At 37.2% G+C, this 17,609-nt stretch overlaps 1 long non-coding RNA gene across 2 annotated transcripts in view; it reads left to right on the forward strand.

Moving 5' to 3' along the window:
* The window catches only part of LOC126416473 (uncharacterized), a 44,015-nt gene extending 39,179 nt beyond the window's left edge, over positions 1-4,836 (forward strand). For both annotated transcript variants that reach the window (XR_007575465.1, XR_007575464.1), the window contains exons 2-3: positions 1,381-1,634; positions 4,678-4,836. This is a non-coding gene — a long non-coding RNA (uncharacterized LOC126416473). The remainder of the gene's footprint in view (positions 1-1,380; positions 1,635-4,677) is intronic.
* The last annotated feature ends 12,773 nt before the right edge of the window (positions 4,837-17,609 follow it).

The raw sequence follows: 17,609 nt of genomic DNA on the forward strand, positions 1-17,609 counted from the left end.
TGACAGTGGCGACACGCGGGTCCGACATGTACTAATGGACTGCGACCGATTTAAAGGCTACCACCTAGCAAGTGTGGTGTCTGGCGGTGACACCAAAGTTTCCTTCTCTCCCTTTTTCCTACTGATGAATTCCAGTCACCCATGACTATTAAATTTTCGTCTCCCTTCACTACCTGAATAATTTCTTTCATCTCATCATAAATTTCATCAATTTCTTCATCATCTGCAGAGCTAGTTGGCATATAAACTTGTACTACTGCAGTAGGCATGGGCTTCATGTCTATCTTGGCCATAATAATGCATTCACTATGCTGTTTGTAGTAGCTTACCCATACTCCTATTTTTTGTTCATTATTAAACCTACACCTGCATTACCCCTATTTGATTTCATATTTATAACCCTGTATTCACCTGACCAAAAGTCTTGTTCCTTCTGCCACCGAACTTCACTAATTCCCACTATATCTAACTTTAACCTATACATTTCACTTTTTAAATTTTCTAACCTACCTGCCCGATTAAGGGATCTGACATTCCAGGCTCCGATCTGTAGAATGCCAGTTTTCTTTCTCCTGATAATGATGTCCTCTTGAGTAGTTCCTGCCCGGAGATCCAAATGGGGGACTATTTTACCTCCGGAATATTTTACCCAAGAGGATGCCATCATCATTTAATCATACAGTAAAGCTCCATGCCCTTGGTAAAAATTACAGCTGTAGTTTCCCCTTGCTTTCAGCCGTTCGCAGTACCAGAACAGCAAGGCCATTTTGGTTAGTGTTTCTAGGCCAGATCAGACAATCATCCAGACTGTTGCCCCTGCAACTACTGAAAAGGCTGCTGCCCCTCTTCAGGAACCACATGTTTGTCTGGCCTCTCAACAGATATCCCTCCGTTGTGGTTGCACCTACGGTACGGCTATCTGTATCATTGAGGCACGCAAGCCTCCCCACCAATGGCAAGGTCCATGGTTCATGGGGAGGTTTTCCTTCTTACAAGTATATAAAAAATAAATCCAGAAACAAACCTCAAAGCAAAAGTACTAAGACTGTCTTCACCTTCTGTGGTTCCTGATTTCACAGTTATGTAATATGCAAAGCAGGTGGATCCTCCTCAATGAATTCCAAGGAAGTATTGAGCCCATTAATTTCATAACGAAAACGTTTTGATTATCACAATAGTGTAAATTGCACACTAGACCTGCCCATTGTGCAAAAGCTTCATCAGCCCTTTTGATGTGATATAAGTGAAATGTGAAGCATTATAAAATCATTAAGGCTATTAAATCATTTGCTCTGAATTTAGTCACTTGCATGTTACAGTAAGAACTGTTTTTGTGTTATGTCTGTTATTATACATTACATGTAATTTTTCTTTGTAAAGGATCAAGAATGCCCTGTTCCTAGCATGTTAAACGTTCATGATTCTCAGAGGAGTGCAGAGGATTTAGAAAGAAATTCCACATGTGTGTGGCCTGTCATTTCCACCCAGCACTGCCTGTTTCTCTGCTGCACCAAGTCTTGTTGACACACAGGCTTGACCATAGCTCGCACACTCCATTCCCAGCGCAGTTGAGCTCAACTACCCACGGTGTGGGGAACAGGATGGAGCAGTTGGCTGCAGCCTGTCTCAGGCAGGTAAATGCGGTATGATGCATGGCTCTGGTTAATAATGTCATGTGGTGTGAATATTGCATACAATCTTACTTCTGCACAAATTTTGTACAGTAATGCAACCATTATAAATGTGTGCTATAAAATGTTTATTTTTTTTATTCCTTTTATTTGATGATGTGTGGCTACAATAGCCTAAGAATTATCATATGCACCTAAGTATATTGAACATTTATTTTTGGTAACAAGCTTTATACACTTTTAAATGTAAATATACATCAATTTTTCTTTTCTTTTACCAACTCCATATCCACAAGGGCAATTTATTTTAGATCTGTGGAAGGTAAATTAGCATATCTATTATTATTTTGTTAATATTTACTGTGTGTTCTTGTTTTATCACGTGTTCCGCATTGCAGAGAATCTCCTCAATGTTGACCAATTGGAAGTGCATCTACTCTCTAATATAATCTACAGAGAGATAAAATAGATGAATGTGTATGTTGTACATACACAGGTTTGATTTGCATCTCTGCTGAACAGTGTTAGCACTTGTAGGGATGAAAAGTTAGTTGGCTATAAAAGAGCAAGTCATGGACTTTCTAAAGGCAATTTTCTTATTGTAATTCAGTGAAGCCATTAGCCATGATGTATATGTGGTTGCCCCAGTGATAATGATATCTGTAGGTGGTACACTCATACATTCATGCTGAAGTAAATAAGTCTTGTGGACACCAGTGTGAAATAAGAAGACACTGGATTACAGTAGCAATCATTTACCACTGAAAATCTATGTGGGAGAAGGTGTAATGAAATGAAAGGGCAGAGCTTACTGAGGAAAGAATATCATGATACTGTAGTGTCAGTGGCGAATATGCATTTCACTTTAATGGAAACAAATGGTACATAATCATATAGGAAAGATTTGCATGTGAACTGAGGTGTCAAGTGATGGTTTCATGTTTGGGGCATACAAAGGAGCTACAAACCATTTATACTTCATGAAAACTAATTGTCTGCAGAAGTGCAAATAAACATTTATTCCCATGTTCCCCTTTATTCTGTTACAGTGTGCATTATATTTGTTGGATTAAAACTGCATCAGATTGGGGTCTAACGCTAAATACAGCCATTTGTGGGCTGCAATCTTACTGTTTGAGCTATGCAAGCATGATCTCATGGCCGTTTTCCAAGCTACACAGAAGTTGTTCTGTATACATTGACATACTAGCACTTCCTAGATCCAAGACAGACCAATGAGACAGCTTAGTTACAATCAATAATTCAATCTGTACTGAAATATGCACTGTTTTGAAATATAAGTGGTGCCATGGAGCTTTCTCTGTAACAGTGTTAATTGTTTAAGGAAAGGTTCCACATTTGGGTAACCTAAACAAATCTTCATGTGCAACATCAGTCTTGTCAGACATGTACAGTATACAAATAAAAAGCTAACACACTCATTTTCATTTTATAATGTCATACAGCATTATTTCTCCTGGCAGCTCATCACTTAGCCAAGTTGAAGTAAGTGGAGTGACACAGTGTATAGAATGAACTATTTGTAGTATGAACTCAACACACATTGCTAATATTATTTTAAAATGCTCCTATCATTCTAACCTTGCAAACACTTAATGAAAATATCTTAGCACACCAAATTCCATGAACAATGAAGTATAAAAGAAAGATTCGGAAGATAATGTTTACATGAGATATAGCATTGGTGATACTAAGTTGTCAGGAAAAAAGGACCCCTCATACAAATACGAACAGTCTACCAAAAGGTGTCCTTGTAACCAAGCTACTTGTTTATGTCCTATATTAAAATGTATATCTCAATGACCACATACTCACATGACACACACCTAAAATAATAAATCAGACATTCAGTGATAATCACAGATAATCTTACTGAGTATATATGAACTAAATATATCTGAGCCACACTGGATGAGCATGAGAAAGTGATAGACACTAGAAGGGGTGACAGTCTTTTGTAATTATCTGCAGGCCAGTATGCAAGTAACAGCAATAGCTGTACAATGCAGTACTCAATTCCTCTGAAAGTTTTCTTTTAAACTGCAGTAGTGAATTTACGTAGTGGGTGCTGTCACTGCCAAAGTGAGATACATGCAGTGCAAGTTGGTTTCCTTTCTCTGGAAAAGAGAAGTTGACAGATAGTTTATTCCTTGGATTTTGTTGTTGTTCTTTGGTTGTTGTATTTGGCATTTATGCTGAGAGTTGATGCGTAAAATTGTTATTAAAGATTGTATCAGTCCTGATATGTGGTAATTCTTTTGGTATGCCATTGAGTAGTCAGGGTGCATATAATGTTATCACTTAGTCACAGTCATTAGTTTGCTTGTAGTAAAATAGCTAGCACAAAACGTGTTATGAAAGCTTATGTTAACAACATAAGTGTCACACAGTGCAATGTGACAATGATGAACAAAACAGAAGGCATGGCCAAACTCTTTCTCTGGTTGCTTGTTGCCATGGTAGCTCTTTTGTGAACAATCAACTGTCAGTCACTTGTTATTGCAATCCAGGTGTGAGCCTGCGTATATCTGAACTGTGTGTGATAATGAGATCAACACTGCACGGTACTTTGTACCGGGACAACAGTGACTACAGTCCTGTACTTCAGACACCTGAAACTTGTCAGCCCATATTATTTTTCTCATCAGTGATGGAATAAAGGAAAAGAATTTAGAACATATGTTTTTTTTGCAAATATATTCCACACTTATTTGTGTAGAACTGGTACATACCATTGCGACACATACATGTATGCCTTAGGTCAATAAAAAATTCTGGTTCATGCTATTAGAATGCCATTGTGGAATTTGTTGTGTCACATATTAAAAATAAATGTGACTGTTCGACAATGTTTCATTACAGTATGGATCAGTATATGACTTCTTACACAATCAATTAACTCATGACTGTCAGTTCAACATATAATGGAAGCTCGAATAACAAGCTTATATGGTAAATACCATCACATCAACTTTGTATGCATATTAATAACATTAATTAATGCACATACTCTTCTGCTTTGCAGATAACTGGGAAAATAGGAGATTCATCTCATCTTCTTTTTCCCCTACACTAAAAATGCTGAATGTTACATGAAGGCTCTGACTTATCCAGAAGACTGGAACAAAAGAAAACTTTTTTCTGTAATTAGTTGATGTTGGATGAAAATAAATAAATAAAGCTATAGTCTTTCTTATAGAATATTTAGCAACATCCTGTCCATATCAGCAAAAGAGCTCTGTGCATAGCATAGAACCACAATTTCTAACAAAAACAACCTGTATCAGTCAACAACTTCCACCTGTAAGAAAAGTGTCTTTCGAAATGAATCAGGCACAGAACTGTACAACCACCTTCTGGACTATAGAAAGTAGGTAAAGAAATGAAGCCTATTAAGAAAAAAAGAAAAAAATTAAGGTTTTTGTAATTCAAAATAATGTAAACTACCTTAAAATGTTGTATTAATGTTTTTATGCACATTTAATGACAAACTCCTTGTCAATTTGCATCTATTCATTATACTGTACATAATGAAATGCATAATTCTGTGTTGTCCTGTAATAGTATAAGATATCACAGAGGGAGGAGAACAGAAGGACACTGCTGATATATAAACAATCTTTACCAGTAGTTTTTCTGAACATAAACTGTAATCTGCATCTGATTTAACAAAGGAAGACACTGCTTAGTTCACTTTCTTTTTCAAAGAATTCAGTGCTTAAATTCATAAGTGAAACATGATGGTCAACGTTTTGAGTAATGAAAGTAAAGGAATGCCAGATATCTTGGACCAGTGAATGACAGGGACCTACCTGTAGCAAAGACAAAGGGAGACTGCAAAAAGTAGCACACAAGGTAAGCGTACAGACTGCTTTTCCTAAGGCTGAGTGAGCTGCCCTTTTAAATTTTTCTCAACCCCTCCTATTCTATTAGTTCTAAAAGTTAGGATAGTGTGTGTATTTTCAGGTGTGCCTGTCAGAAATATTGACATTTCACCCAACGAGAAGTATTTGCCATGAATTATCTTTTAGAAAATTGAAATAAAGTACTTGAAAAATAACAAGCCTTAAAAGAATCCAGTTAATAAAATAACAGGACAGATATATGCACACAAAACACAGGAGTTCAATAATTGTACATGATAATATTTGGGACAAACTAAAGTTTTCAAATTAGATGCAAAGGGCACACTGAAGGACTCTGGCTTAAAAATTTGAGCAAAACAACATTTTCCTCCATCTGGTCAAGAATGTACTTGGTATGACACTAAAAAAACTTGTATACTATACATTATGATGACAAATGCAACAAAAAAAAAACTTAATACTCTATGAATTCTGTTCACAACAGTAAGGAACACTGAGACATCATTAGTGATCAGATTTAAGTGGCAAATGGGTTTTCTTGAAAAATTTTAACATGTTCTCAAACAACTTTGATGTAATTCTGTAATTACATATGAATAAATCTGCCTTATGCATATCATTATAGATAATTACAACTGTCTTCATATCACTATCATAATATTCACATGAGTTAGCAGTTTTTACATCTTTGTGTGTATATCATTGAGCTTTGAGTTTCAACTATGATATTTAAAATGCTTATGTACTTTGACAACAATTTCAGTTTCAACTTAATATAATCATTTTATGTCACCAATCATAAAGTAAATATTTTAACTGCAATAGTACATGCAGTAATTCAATAATGAGTATGATTCAGATGCCAATAGATAATGTCTGCAGTTTAAAAAACAATTGGGTGACAAGACTTTACAATGTACAACTAACTTTGGTTAAAGCATTGTCATACATGCACAAACACAAAAATCTGCATTACAGGAGAGGTACACAGGTAACAAAATAATATGCAAAGCATGCCTAAAGTGAGACTACGTTCAGTCATACGCGTAGACATCCTAGTGTATTTGAAATTGTAATTTCTTCCCTCAGTGAAACAGTCTATTCATGAAATGTCTTTTCTTCACATCACCCTCTGATGTCAAAATACATGACACATCAGTGATAACTGAAGAAACAAATTTGTTAATAAAGGGATACAGATCTTCCTCATAACAGATGACAACAGGTGCCTTTGTGTCCACTCTCATATTCTGGATGGCCTAACAAATTTCCAGCACACACAAAACACAGCCTGTGACACATAGAACTGGTAGCAGTGTGTAAGCAGAGTGACAATCTTCCATCACATTAATTTCACAGTGTTCTATTGATCGATTTTCCAATTAGAGAAATTCTTGTACAGATCCAGAGACACATCAACTGATGAATAGCTGATGCCACTAAACTGTTGGTGTTGGTGAAGCTGTTTATAGAACATGCAAGAGCAAACTTGATACACATCTCCTACTCTGTCTTGGCAAATATCACAAAGGGACTTCCACTTGCCATGTGCTGATCTGAGACTACCACCTTGCACTGTAAGCTGATTGCTTCCAGAACAAAAGTGCACCCCATTGGTACAGACACTGGATTCAGCAAAAATTCATTGTGGTGCCACAATGCTGTCAGCAGCTTCAGTGTGAAATTTTGCTGGAGAGTCTGTCATGTGTAGTTGGCGATAATCATGAACTTCTATTCATAGTTTGGCATCCTTGTCCTTAAATTGCTAATGAACATCTTAGGAAGGTGAGGCAGGTACATGCTTGGAAGCAGTATGCTGCTTACCGCATAGAGCTTCTATTGTGCCCTCTGATGTGCTACAGTTTTAACACATGGCTAATGCATGCTGTTTGGGCTCTGGTAAACGATGTTCCTTCCCAGCTTCTGGTGAAGGTACTTCACTGATGTGGCCAAGTTGGCTGGTCCATGTATCAATTTCCTGTTAGGAGGGTAGCAGAACCACCTTCTTCAGTGGCAATCATCAGTCTCCCATTAGTTGTCACAGATAGTGAAGATTAGCACAGATTTTCATGAGATCTGGGATGACACTCACAACTTTGAACATAGTGCCATCCTGAAGGCTCTGTCCTGAACTGCTACACTTTTGAGAAGAAGCACATGGTTTCTTGCACAATGCTCCACTGCAACAGTCTGTCCTCCTCTTCACTTCAGCCTCCCAGTTACACACAGCAATACAACATGATACTGCTGCTGTTCAGCAGCAATCTCCAGCTGGGTGTTTAATGTGCTGGAAGTTGTGAAACAGAAGCTATTAGCTCCCTTATATGCCTGTTTTGTCTCAGTTTCAGTTTATCACTTGTGACCAGTTGCTTACTAACCTTTATGGCTGTTTCAGCCATTGGCTCTTCTGCAGGTTTCTTTCTGAAGTAATAGAAGTAGCACGGAGTTATTTTCCAATGTCTCTATATCATCTGGTGACAAAACCTCCAGGGGCATCTTCAGCTCCTGATAGATATGGTTTGTATCTTGATGGACTGGAGACTTCTTAGATTTCTGGTGTGTACAATGTGGTTTACTTTGGGACCACAGTAGTTCTGAATGAATGCAGGGTAAGGGCACTGCTGTCTCTACACACAAACTGTTCACTGCTTCTGCAACACAGTTAGCTGGGATGAAATATTCAACATTGTAAACATCACTTGCAATTGTTTTGTCTACCAGATGATGGTGATTGATACAAATTTAATATTGCCAAATTTACTTCTTTAATGAATAAAATATTCTTAGGCTTCCAGCCATATGAAGTGGTTAAAATACCATGATCTTTCAACAAAACACTTCTTCAACAAAACACTTCTTGGCCATTGTCAAATGGTAGGGCTGCCAGCAGGCTGCTGGTAAGTCCTTATACACACCAGCTGCCAGCTATTGCTTCACTGATGCTAATGGTATTGCCATATTTGAGTATACTTAGATTACATTCATTGTGCCTACTTCAACCTTGCAATCGCTGGATCCCACACTGAGTTGAGCTGCAGGCCACTGTCTCTATTAAGGGTGTTATCAGTGATTTTGATTTTGATGGCTTCTTTAATTAAACTCTCTCAGAAGCTGTTAGCGTGAGCCTTGGCAGAGGTTTCATAAAATTTGATCTGGTGATCATTTTGCAGACCGTATTCAACTAAAGCAGATTTCTTGGGGAAGTGAAGGTCATAAAACCTCTCATGCTCGTCCTTGTACATTGTGTCCAATGTAAGACTCACCACAGTTACAATGTATCTTGTAGACTCCAGGTGTTCTGTGGCCTCCTCCACCATTCAACTTTCACTCTATAAACATACTGGCATGCACAAAATGTCTTCAGATATATTGAAGAATTACAAAATATTACTATAAATAATGGTTAATAATAATAATTATTATAATGGTGATGGTTAATTACAGTGTTAAACAAATTCAATCTCTTTCGAAAAACATGTCATTTTTAATATGAGAAAATGATAACTCTGATAAAGTCTATTACATGGTGTTCAGCAGTGAAGAGAATAAAAAAACACACACACAATCTTAGATGAAAAGGACTAGAGAAAATAACAGCTTCACATACTGTGGATAATAATCTTATGTGGAAACATTAAAAATGTTTAACGTAAATTAAGCTCAGTTGTGTTTATAATCAAACAACTCTTACAATATTCTGATAATTTGCCATTGGCTCCTTAAACCATATGTGTAGGAGACAATTTTCACATCAGCAAAAGCACTTGATAATTTGTCTGTCTTAGAATTATCTTGATCATATATAGCCAATAAAAAAAACATGTTTTCTTCACATTCAGAAACAATTTAAAATCCAGATCGGATAACAATAATATTATAAAAAAGATACATTGCCATACAGATGTTGAGTTGCAGACAGTTGCAATGTAAAGACTATACATCTTAGCTTTTTGCCAAAAGATCTTCCGGAATCGTTCAGGAACTCAACGCCTCTGAGTGGTGAGTAGCAATATGTCCTTTTCACAATTTTCTTAAGATTTGTATCCTTATAGATGTATAAAATGATATCAGTTTCAAAAATAAACAGAATTTGAAACACATGCAAATTTATGCTATAATCCCATCAAAGACACTGATGAGTTTATTATACTGAAAATGGCTTGAACATTAAGGAATCACATTCCTACAATGATGAGAGATATTTAGTAATGAGACATGAGAAGTTTTTCAAGATTATCCAAGACTATTTGAAAAAAAAATGAATGCTGCTGTATTAAGGGTTATTATGTAATTATCACATATTAAATTTTACAGTCGGTGTAGTACAGTCATGGGCTGATTTACGTTTATAAGCTCATATTGTAGCCATGCTTTCTAATTAACATGTGTATGCCACACTGACACATTCACACATTATTAATTTGTCTTATAGTGCAAATACTTTATTTCTTGTAATTCAACAATGGCTACATAATTACATATCAAAACCAAAATTTACATAATGTAGTCCCTGAAAGGAGCCTGTGCATATTAGTAACATGTGACGGCATAAAGAAATGCAGAGTAAGGAAATGAAGTTATCATTGATGTAGTAACAGCATTGTTATTCAATAACTGTAATTTTTGTAGCACACCAACTGGAAAAACTTTTTAATGTTATACATAACTTCATTGATTAATACAATATACTTGGTGGTCTGGAACAGTCTGGAAAGCTTGTAAGGGTGTTTCAGGGGAGTTTTTTTGCTGTGAAATAATAGTTAAGAAAAAAAGAGCTACATTGCCCCATTTCAGAGTTATTTAGATTTGAAATTAGCACTCGCATACATGAACTATGACTTCCACTGTGCAACAATCACATGATTGTGAGAGCATATTTCCTTGATTTGTTTGGCTTTCAAATTCAGGACAATACATTGTCAGTGTCTGCATTCAATGCCGAAGAAAGTGTAGCTAGCTTGCTAGAAGAATTCCATGGACTCTTTTGTGAAGGCTAACCATTTTTTTGCGCATATCACTCCTTTTATAAAATGACTTAACTTTACTGTTAACATGGAGTGGTCTGAGAAAACAAACTCCTTTGCCTTGGTGGAGTACATATCACGAGCACAGTTGACAAAAGCATTATCCAAGCATGCTTGTAGTCTTGTTGGTTCTGAATTTACATGATGGAAGTTGTGCTGCCTCAGCATATTCAGTAACTTATTTACACTGGGTTTGTTACATGTTACATCAAAGCTTGAATTAAAGTCTCCCCCAATTACAGTTACATACTGTTTCCATTTTGTTATGTAGCGGAGTACACTGTCTAAATTATCTAAAACAGTTTTATCATCTGAGTCAGGGGAATGGTAGATACATACTATGATAAGTTTCATTATATCACATATGATCCCGGTAATTTCAAAGTGTTTCTCTACACATGCCCAACTAAGATCTAGTTCTCTACACACTATTTCATTTGAAACATAGATAACAGTACCACCATTACGGTACTGAGCTAGATAAATTAGGAGGCACTGTGTTAATGTGCAGGGACTGTAATAGGACAGCTTTACAGTTTCCAAATAAAGCTGGAAATTACTGTAATCCAAAGTGACTTAATTAAAGTTGGGTATCTATTACAGACCTTACAAGGGAAGATCACAGTAGTTGTCACAGAGACTGGAATAAAATCATTTTTGTCTTGTTACTGACTAGAAAGGAAAACTCTTTGTAAAGATTTAGCTGCTATGCTGAACTGGTATTGACATGAAAGGAAGAAATAGGCAGGGCAGTAATAGATTGCCTCCTCTCTACTAAAGCCCTCAATTTATGTATCACTCTGCAAGGATAGCAGTGGTCACAATACATGAGATTGGTTTGTGTTCCCTGTCAGAATACTTCAGATTAGTTTCTGTTTACTGTTGGAGTACATCAGATTATGTTTGTAGTGTGGAAGTGTGTTTACAGAGTTAGAGTTTATCAATGAGCAATGAGACAGGCAGTACTTATTGTGAAACTGTTGGAGTGTCTTGGTACTGCATAAGATGTACCTACAGGAAATGAGCATGTTATTTATGAACAAATAAAGCATTAGCTGACTTCAGAGGATGCTGTAATAGCAGAGGTCATTACACTTTCAATAGATGAAGGGGCATCAGATGAAGAAAATGGTAGTACCTTGATAGTGAGGAATGAAGAAAATTGCCAACGAAGCAGAGATCCAGCTTGTCAGCCATTGCCTCCAAGAAAATGAACAAAGTTACCAAAAGGATATCTGGCTGATGCATGCAAATATGGACAAAACAACCAAGGAAGAAGGATGGAAACGTTGATCCTCTCCAACTGTGTCATCATAGATTAGCAATTGATTTGATACTACAACTGAATGTTGGCACAATAAATGAAGATAAATAACAAGAAACAGGCTAAAACAATGGCATTCATTGAACACACTAATTCTGCAGGATATGATAAATTGTTAATTACATGATCATTTTGTAGCATAGAGACAGGAAAATGCAATAATAGATGATGGCACATTCAGACTGTTGGCATTAAAAATAGAGAAGAGAATTTATTCTCACAGTTCATTGTAGTTGTAAGATTCCAACATGTGGGTAAAGAAATTTAAGTGTAAGAATAAAATATTCTGTCGCAAAATGACCCACAAAGTTAGCAAGTGGTTGGTTCAAGGGAATGCTGATATTCAACCTAAACCTTATCAATTCATGAGAGAAATCAGGTATGTCATTGGGGAAAATGTCTGCCACCAGATCAAGTAATTAATGCTGACCAAACAAAATTTGATAGAGAGCAATGATCTGGACAGCCTCCTGCAATGCAGGGGTGAAGGCATGTCTTTGATGTTGTCAGATCCATAGTGGCAACGAAACACCCTTGTATTATAATGACTGGGATTTTGATGGATGGCAAGATGCAACCCCATTTGTATGTCCTTGCATCAGAGCCCACAGACCATTTCCATGCAAGTATGAATATAAATTCACTGAACATCATTGTGTTTGCTAGAATGTCTGCTAATATGATGAAGAGGGATTTAAGTCTTTCTGGAACAAGTAATGTGGCCAGATATACTGGAAACTAAAGCTCTTCTTCTTTTGATTCCTGAGTAGCCAATAGCGTTGATAAACTATACACCACTAAAGTTTCTGAATGCATTCAACAAGAAGCTGATTCCAGTAAAGAGTGTAGACATTGTGCAATCCCTTGATGTTTTCTTCTGCTACCCATATCAAATATTGTGAAATTCATTACTGATACAATTATGGTATCTTCAGACAGTGACATTAACATATGGCAAAGGTATCACATCTTGTGCCTTCCGTCATTTCTATGTTTTCAGTTCTTGTTGCCATCATTCTCCAACATAATTAAATTCACATTTTTTTGATATGGCTACACCAAAGACTTTCCTGGTGTATTTCAAACACCCTTGGAGTACTGCTTTGAAGAATGATTAACAAAAGTGTTTTTCCATAAGAACTGTGAGCAATCTGCTTTTATCAAATATGCGTACTGCAAGAACTGTCTATGAATTGACCATGCTCTTATTACTGACTTGCATACGTATTGCTTATGATTGTGTTGTCAAGTAAGTAAACTCTGTTATAGTGTTTTTCATGCCATATTGTTGACTATTTGTCTCAAATAATATGTTTGTGTAATAAATCATTCATTATGTGTTCTCATCATAACTATGATAACTGATATCTCCTGTTCTAATAGTCCACAGCAGCTATGATTTTTGTGGTATTATGTTGCTCAGTTTATTATGTCTTCAATATCGTCATCAAATATGATGTCCAGCCTCAACAAATATGTGGGGTGTAGGAAGCCTGCTTACTAGGTTTGCTAGAGAAACATTCAAACAAACTGTATTAATGAGTTTATTACATAAAAGTAAATGACAATACATAACTTCGACAACTGCACAGAAGCATCGCAGCAAAGTGTGACGTACAAAATAAGCAATCATCTTCAGTATAAAAAATCCCAAGTCTGTCCTACATAGACAGTACAAGTGAAGTATTTATCATTGACACTTCTATCCAAATCGCTTGAAGCTACAATTGAACTGGGGCACACCAGTTGGTCATGGTGCTTATGTCCTCTTCAAATGGGGGCCGCTGCTGCTGCATTGTCATCCTGAAGAGGCATTGGTCATAGTGCAAGTAGCTGATATCTTCTCACAATCATCTCTTCTCTATCATTCTCGACTGATATGCTGGCACTTGACTTTACGCCGTAACATTCCTCCCCCCTAAAGCATTGGCACGTCATCATATAGGAAGCAAGACAACAGCGGGAGAGGCAGGAGCGTGGATGTTCGGATGGACTGGAAGCTGTGGCTGCAAAAAACATCAGACTTCTGGTACCCTGCTATCCGGCCTTTGCTCTGGTGAAAACTTCCTCCAGAAAAGACCTAGAAGGATGAGCGTTCACCTCCTGAGGCCGTTACCAAAGTGTAGAAGGCATCAGCTGCTGCGGCATGGGCAGATCCACCTCCATTGGGCAGATGAGAGGTGACAGAGGAGGCGAAGACTCCATCTCCATGCAGTCGTCCCAAGGTGTCGTGATGACCCCCCCTGGAGAATGTTGTGGCAGTGCCGTCCTCGGGATCCATGAATCTGGGGGAAGAGATACGGAAGGATCACCGTGAACATGACAGTGTTGAATTTTATTGTGATATTGGTACTGGAATCTGTTTGGGCCTGAAATGAGATACATGCATGCGCCAAGTCAACGAAGATCTTGTCTCACAATACTTGCAACCTTCCTTTGACGCCTGATGTTGTGGTAGGTGGAGCAGGTGGAGCAGTGTGTGATGGTGGCGGCCGTGAAGCAATTCCACCATCTGGGGCGCTACAGTCGTGGACTGTGCGGCTGGTCCCGTCGGAGGTTCGAGTCCTCCCTCGGGCATGGGTGTGTGTGTGTGTGTCCTTAGGATAATCCTCTCAAACTATCCAAGATAACTCCAGTCTTTAAGAAGGGTGTCAAATCAGATCCTGCAAACTACAGACCAATTTCACTAATTCCAGTACTAGGAAAAGTCTTTGAAGGCATAATATATAAGCAGATGTATGAGTACCTAGAACTAAATGGTATGTTAAGTGCATCACAGTTTGGTTACAGAAAAGGAAGGTCAGCTATACATGCCATAGAGCTCTTAGTCAGAGACATCCTAGCAGCATTTGAGGACCATGCGCACGCACAGGTAACCTTATGTGATCTGAGCAAAGCTTTTGACTGTGTTGACCACTCACTTCTGCTCTCTAAACTTGAGTACTATGGAATATGTGATAAAAGTTTAAAACTCATCAAATCATACCTCAATAAAAGGAACCAGGTGGTGAGTTCAGGAAGTCATCTGTCAAACATACTCGAGGTTCAACATGGAGTGCCACAGGGATCTAAATTGGGACCACTTCTTTTCCTTGTGCACATAAATGACTTACCAGGAAATATAGATGTAAAGACATATATGTATGCAGATGACACAACTTTTCTATCTGTAAACCATGTACTTGATAACCTTGTAAGTGATATGAAATTGGCAAAAGAAAATGCAACATCATGGTTTAATGCCAATGGTCTGCTATTAAATGAGGAAAAGACCCAGAATATGTGGTTCAGTCTATCAAAGACTACAAAAATAGAAAAACAAAAGGCAAAGTTTTTAGGTATTGTACTTGACAACAGTCTAACATGGAACTCTCATGTTGATCACATAGTGGTTAGGTTGTTAAGAGTTATATATTTGTTGAAGAGACTGATGTGTTGTGTGACATTTGAGCATGTAAGGACAGAGTACTTTGCCTTTTTTCAATCTGTTTTAAGGTATGGGTTAATACTCTGGGGAAACAGCAGAAAAATAAATGAAATTATGGTGATCCAGAAGAAAGCAATCAGAGTAATGGCTAAGGTAGATAATAGAACACATTGTAAACCATTGTTCACTAAATATAGAATTTTAACAGTAATTAATTTATATATTCTTGACAGTGTTAACTACATACTTGCTGAACTACCTAATTTAAGTGTAACAAATGAAAGACATGGCTACTATACAAGAACGTGTACTTCTCTGCTGTTGCCACAAAATAGATTAGCTAAAACTAACAATAGTCATAAGTATATGGCAATTAAAATATATAACAAATTGTCTAAAAATGGGTCAATCAAGCCTGACAAATTATTTAAAGACAATGTTCATAACTTCTTGTTAACCAATCCATTCTATTCATTAGAAGAATTTTTAGAAACGCCTAATTTCAACTTAAATGTGTAAAATTTTTTTTTTGTAAAATTAATAGGTTAAGTGAACTGACGAAGTCTATTGCATGTAACAATGCTGAATGACTAATAAAGAATCTGAATCTGAATCTGAATCTATATACCACATCTTCCCTTTAATAGGTTTCTCCGTTCCTTGTGATCTGCCAGCAGGATACTTCTTGTGGATTGTTGGGAACAAGCCATCAAATTATGTTTTCAGAATTTGGAACAGACAATCAAAAGAGGCACTGGCCCCATCTCTCCAGTTTTCCGCTGTTGATTCACACAATATGATGCTGCTTTAACAACACTTAAATTCTCTTCTTTAATAAGTCTTGTCCTGAATGCATAGCTTGAATACCATATACTTGGTTGTAATTTACTGGTTTGCTTCATGTTGTCTTCCATTACTAAAGCACTGTGGTCTGCAATCATTGGATAAACTACACTGATACTGTAATCGCATATATTGAGATCATTGATAACTGTGCCTAGGCAGACATCACACCTTATTGGGAGTTATTTTGCTACAAACAGCCCATAGCTGTTTATTCATTAAAACTACTTGTGAACCAAGAGGATTTACAGAAAGGGAGTGAAGGATGAAAAGAAGAAATTCAATGAAAAATTCATTAAAGAGGTTCATAACCCATGCAATCCAAGCAAAGCCAACTGCTGCCTTAAATTCATGTACTCCTGATGCCATCAATCAGTTCTTTGTAAGAACAGTAAAAAATTACAATGAAATGAATACCCCTATCTGCATACAGGCATTGATATAAGTCAATGGGGACAGTTGAAAATGTGTGCCCCGGCTGGGACTCGAACCTGGGATCTCCTGCTTACATAGCAGATGCTCTAGACATCTGAGTCACCAAGGACACATAGGGTAGTGCAACTGCAAGGACTTATCTCTGGCATGCCTCCTGTGAGATGCACATTCCCAACTTATATACAGTAAAAAATACTGAATATGAAATTCCAGACTCAGGCTTAGATCCCACACTCACATACAAAACTCAAGTTATTGCACTGGAACTGGAAGGAAGTGCACCCTAAGGACATTGAGAAAATAGTGAATGCATACAACCATTCAGAGTGCAGATCTCTCTGGTATGTCCTGCACAGGCCTCAAGAAGATTATTCCAGAGTTTACTCAACCACTAACCACAGTAAACAAAGAATGTTTATCCATTGGTGTCTTCCCAGAATTCTTGAAAATGGCATAGACAGTACCAGTTTACAGAAAATGTGACCCATATAAGGTGTCCAGTTTCAGACCAGTTTCCATAATCCCCATCCCAGCTAAAGTTATGGAATCTGTGATGAAACGCAAGCTAAAAATTTACTTTTAAGACCAACTCTTTCAGGACTTGTAACTTGGTTTTCACAAGGGAAAGTTGATGGTTACAGCATTAATGAAGTTGATTAGACAGGTAAAGCAAGGGTTTGAAGACATGGGAAATATGGTGCTGACGCTATGACCTCAGCAAGGCATTTGACTGCATAATGCATAAAATATTGCTTACTAAATTAAAGCGTTATAGCATTGGAAGAGTTGTGCTGGCTACTCTTCGATCCTGTCTTGAAAACCAAAAGCTGGTAGTATCCGTTTGTGGTACAGTCTATAAAGAACAGAAGCTGCAGCATGGTGTACCTGAAGAGTCCATCACAGGAATTTTTCTATTCCTTATTTATGTCAACAATCTTGACATGTCACAATTTGCTAATTATATCAAATTTTGTGGAAGGAAAAGGTGCTGCACAAGGTGTGCAAACAACAAATGTACTCTTTGAAATCATCAATTAA

Source organism: Schistocerca serialis, chromosome 8, assembly GCF_023864345.2.
Source record: "Schistocerca serialis cubense isolate TAMUIC-IGC-003099 chromosome 8, iqSchSeri2.2, whole genome shotgun sequence".
Taxonomy (NCBI): Eukaryota; Metazoa; Arthropoda; class Insecta; order Orthoptera; family Acrididae; genus Schistocerca; species Schistocerca serialis.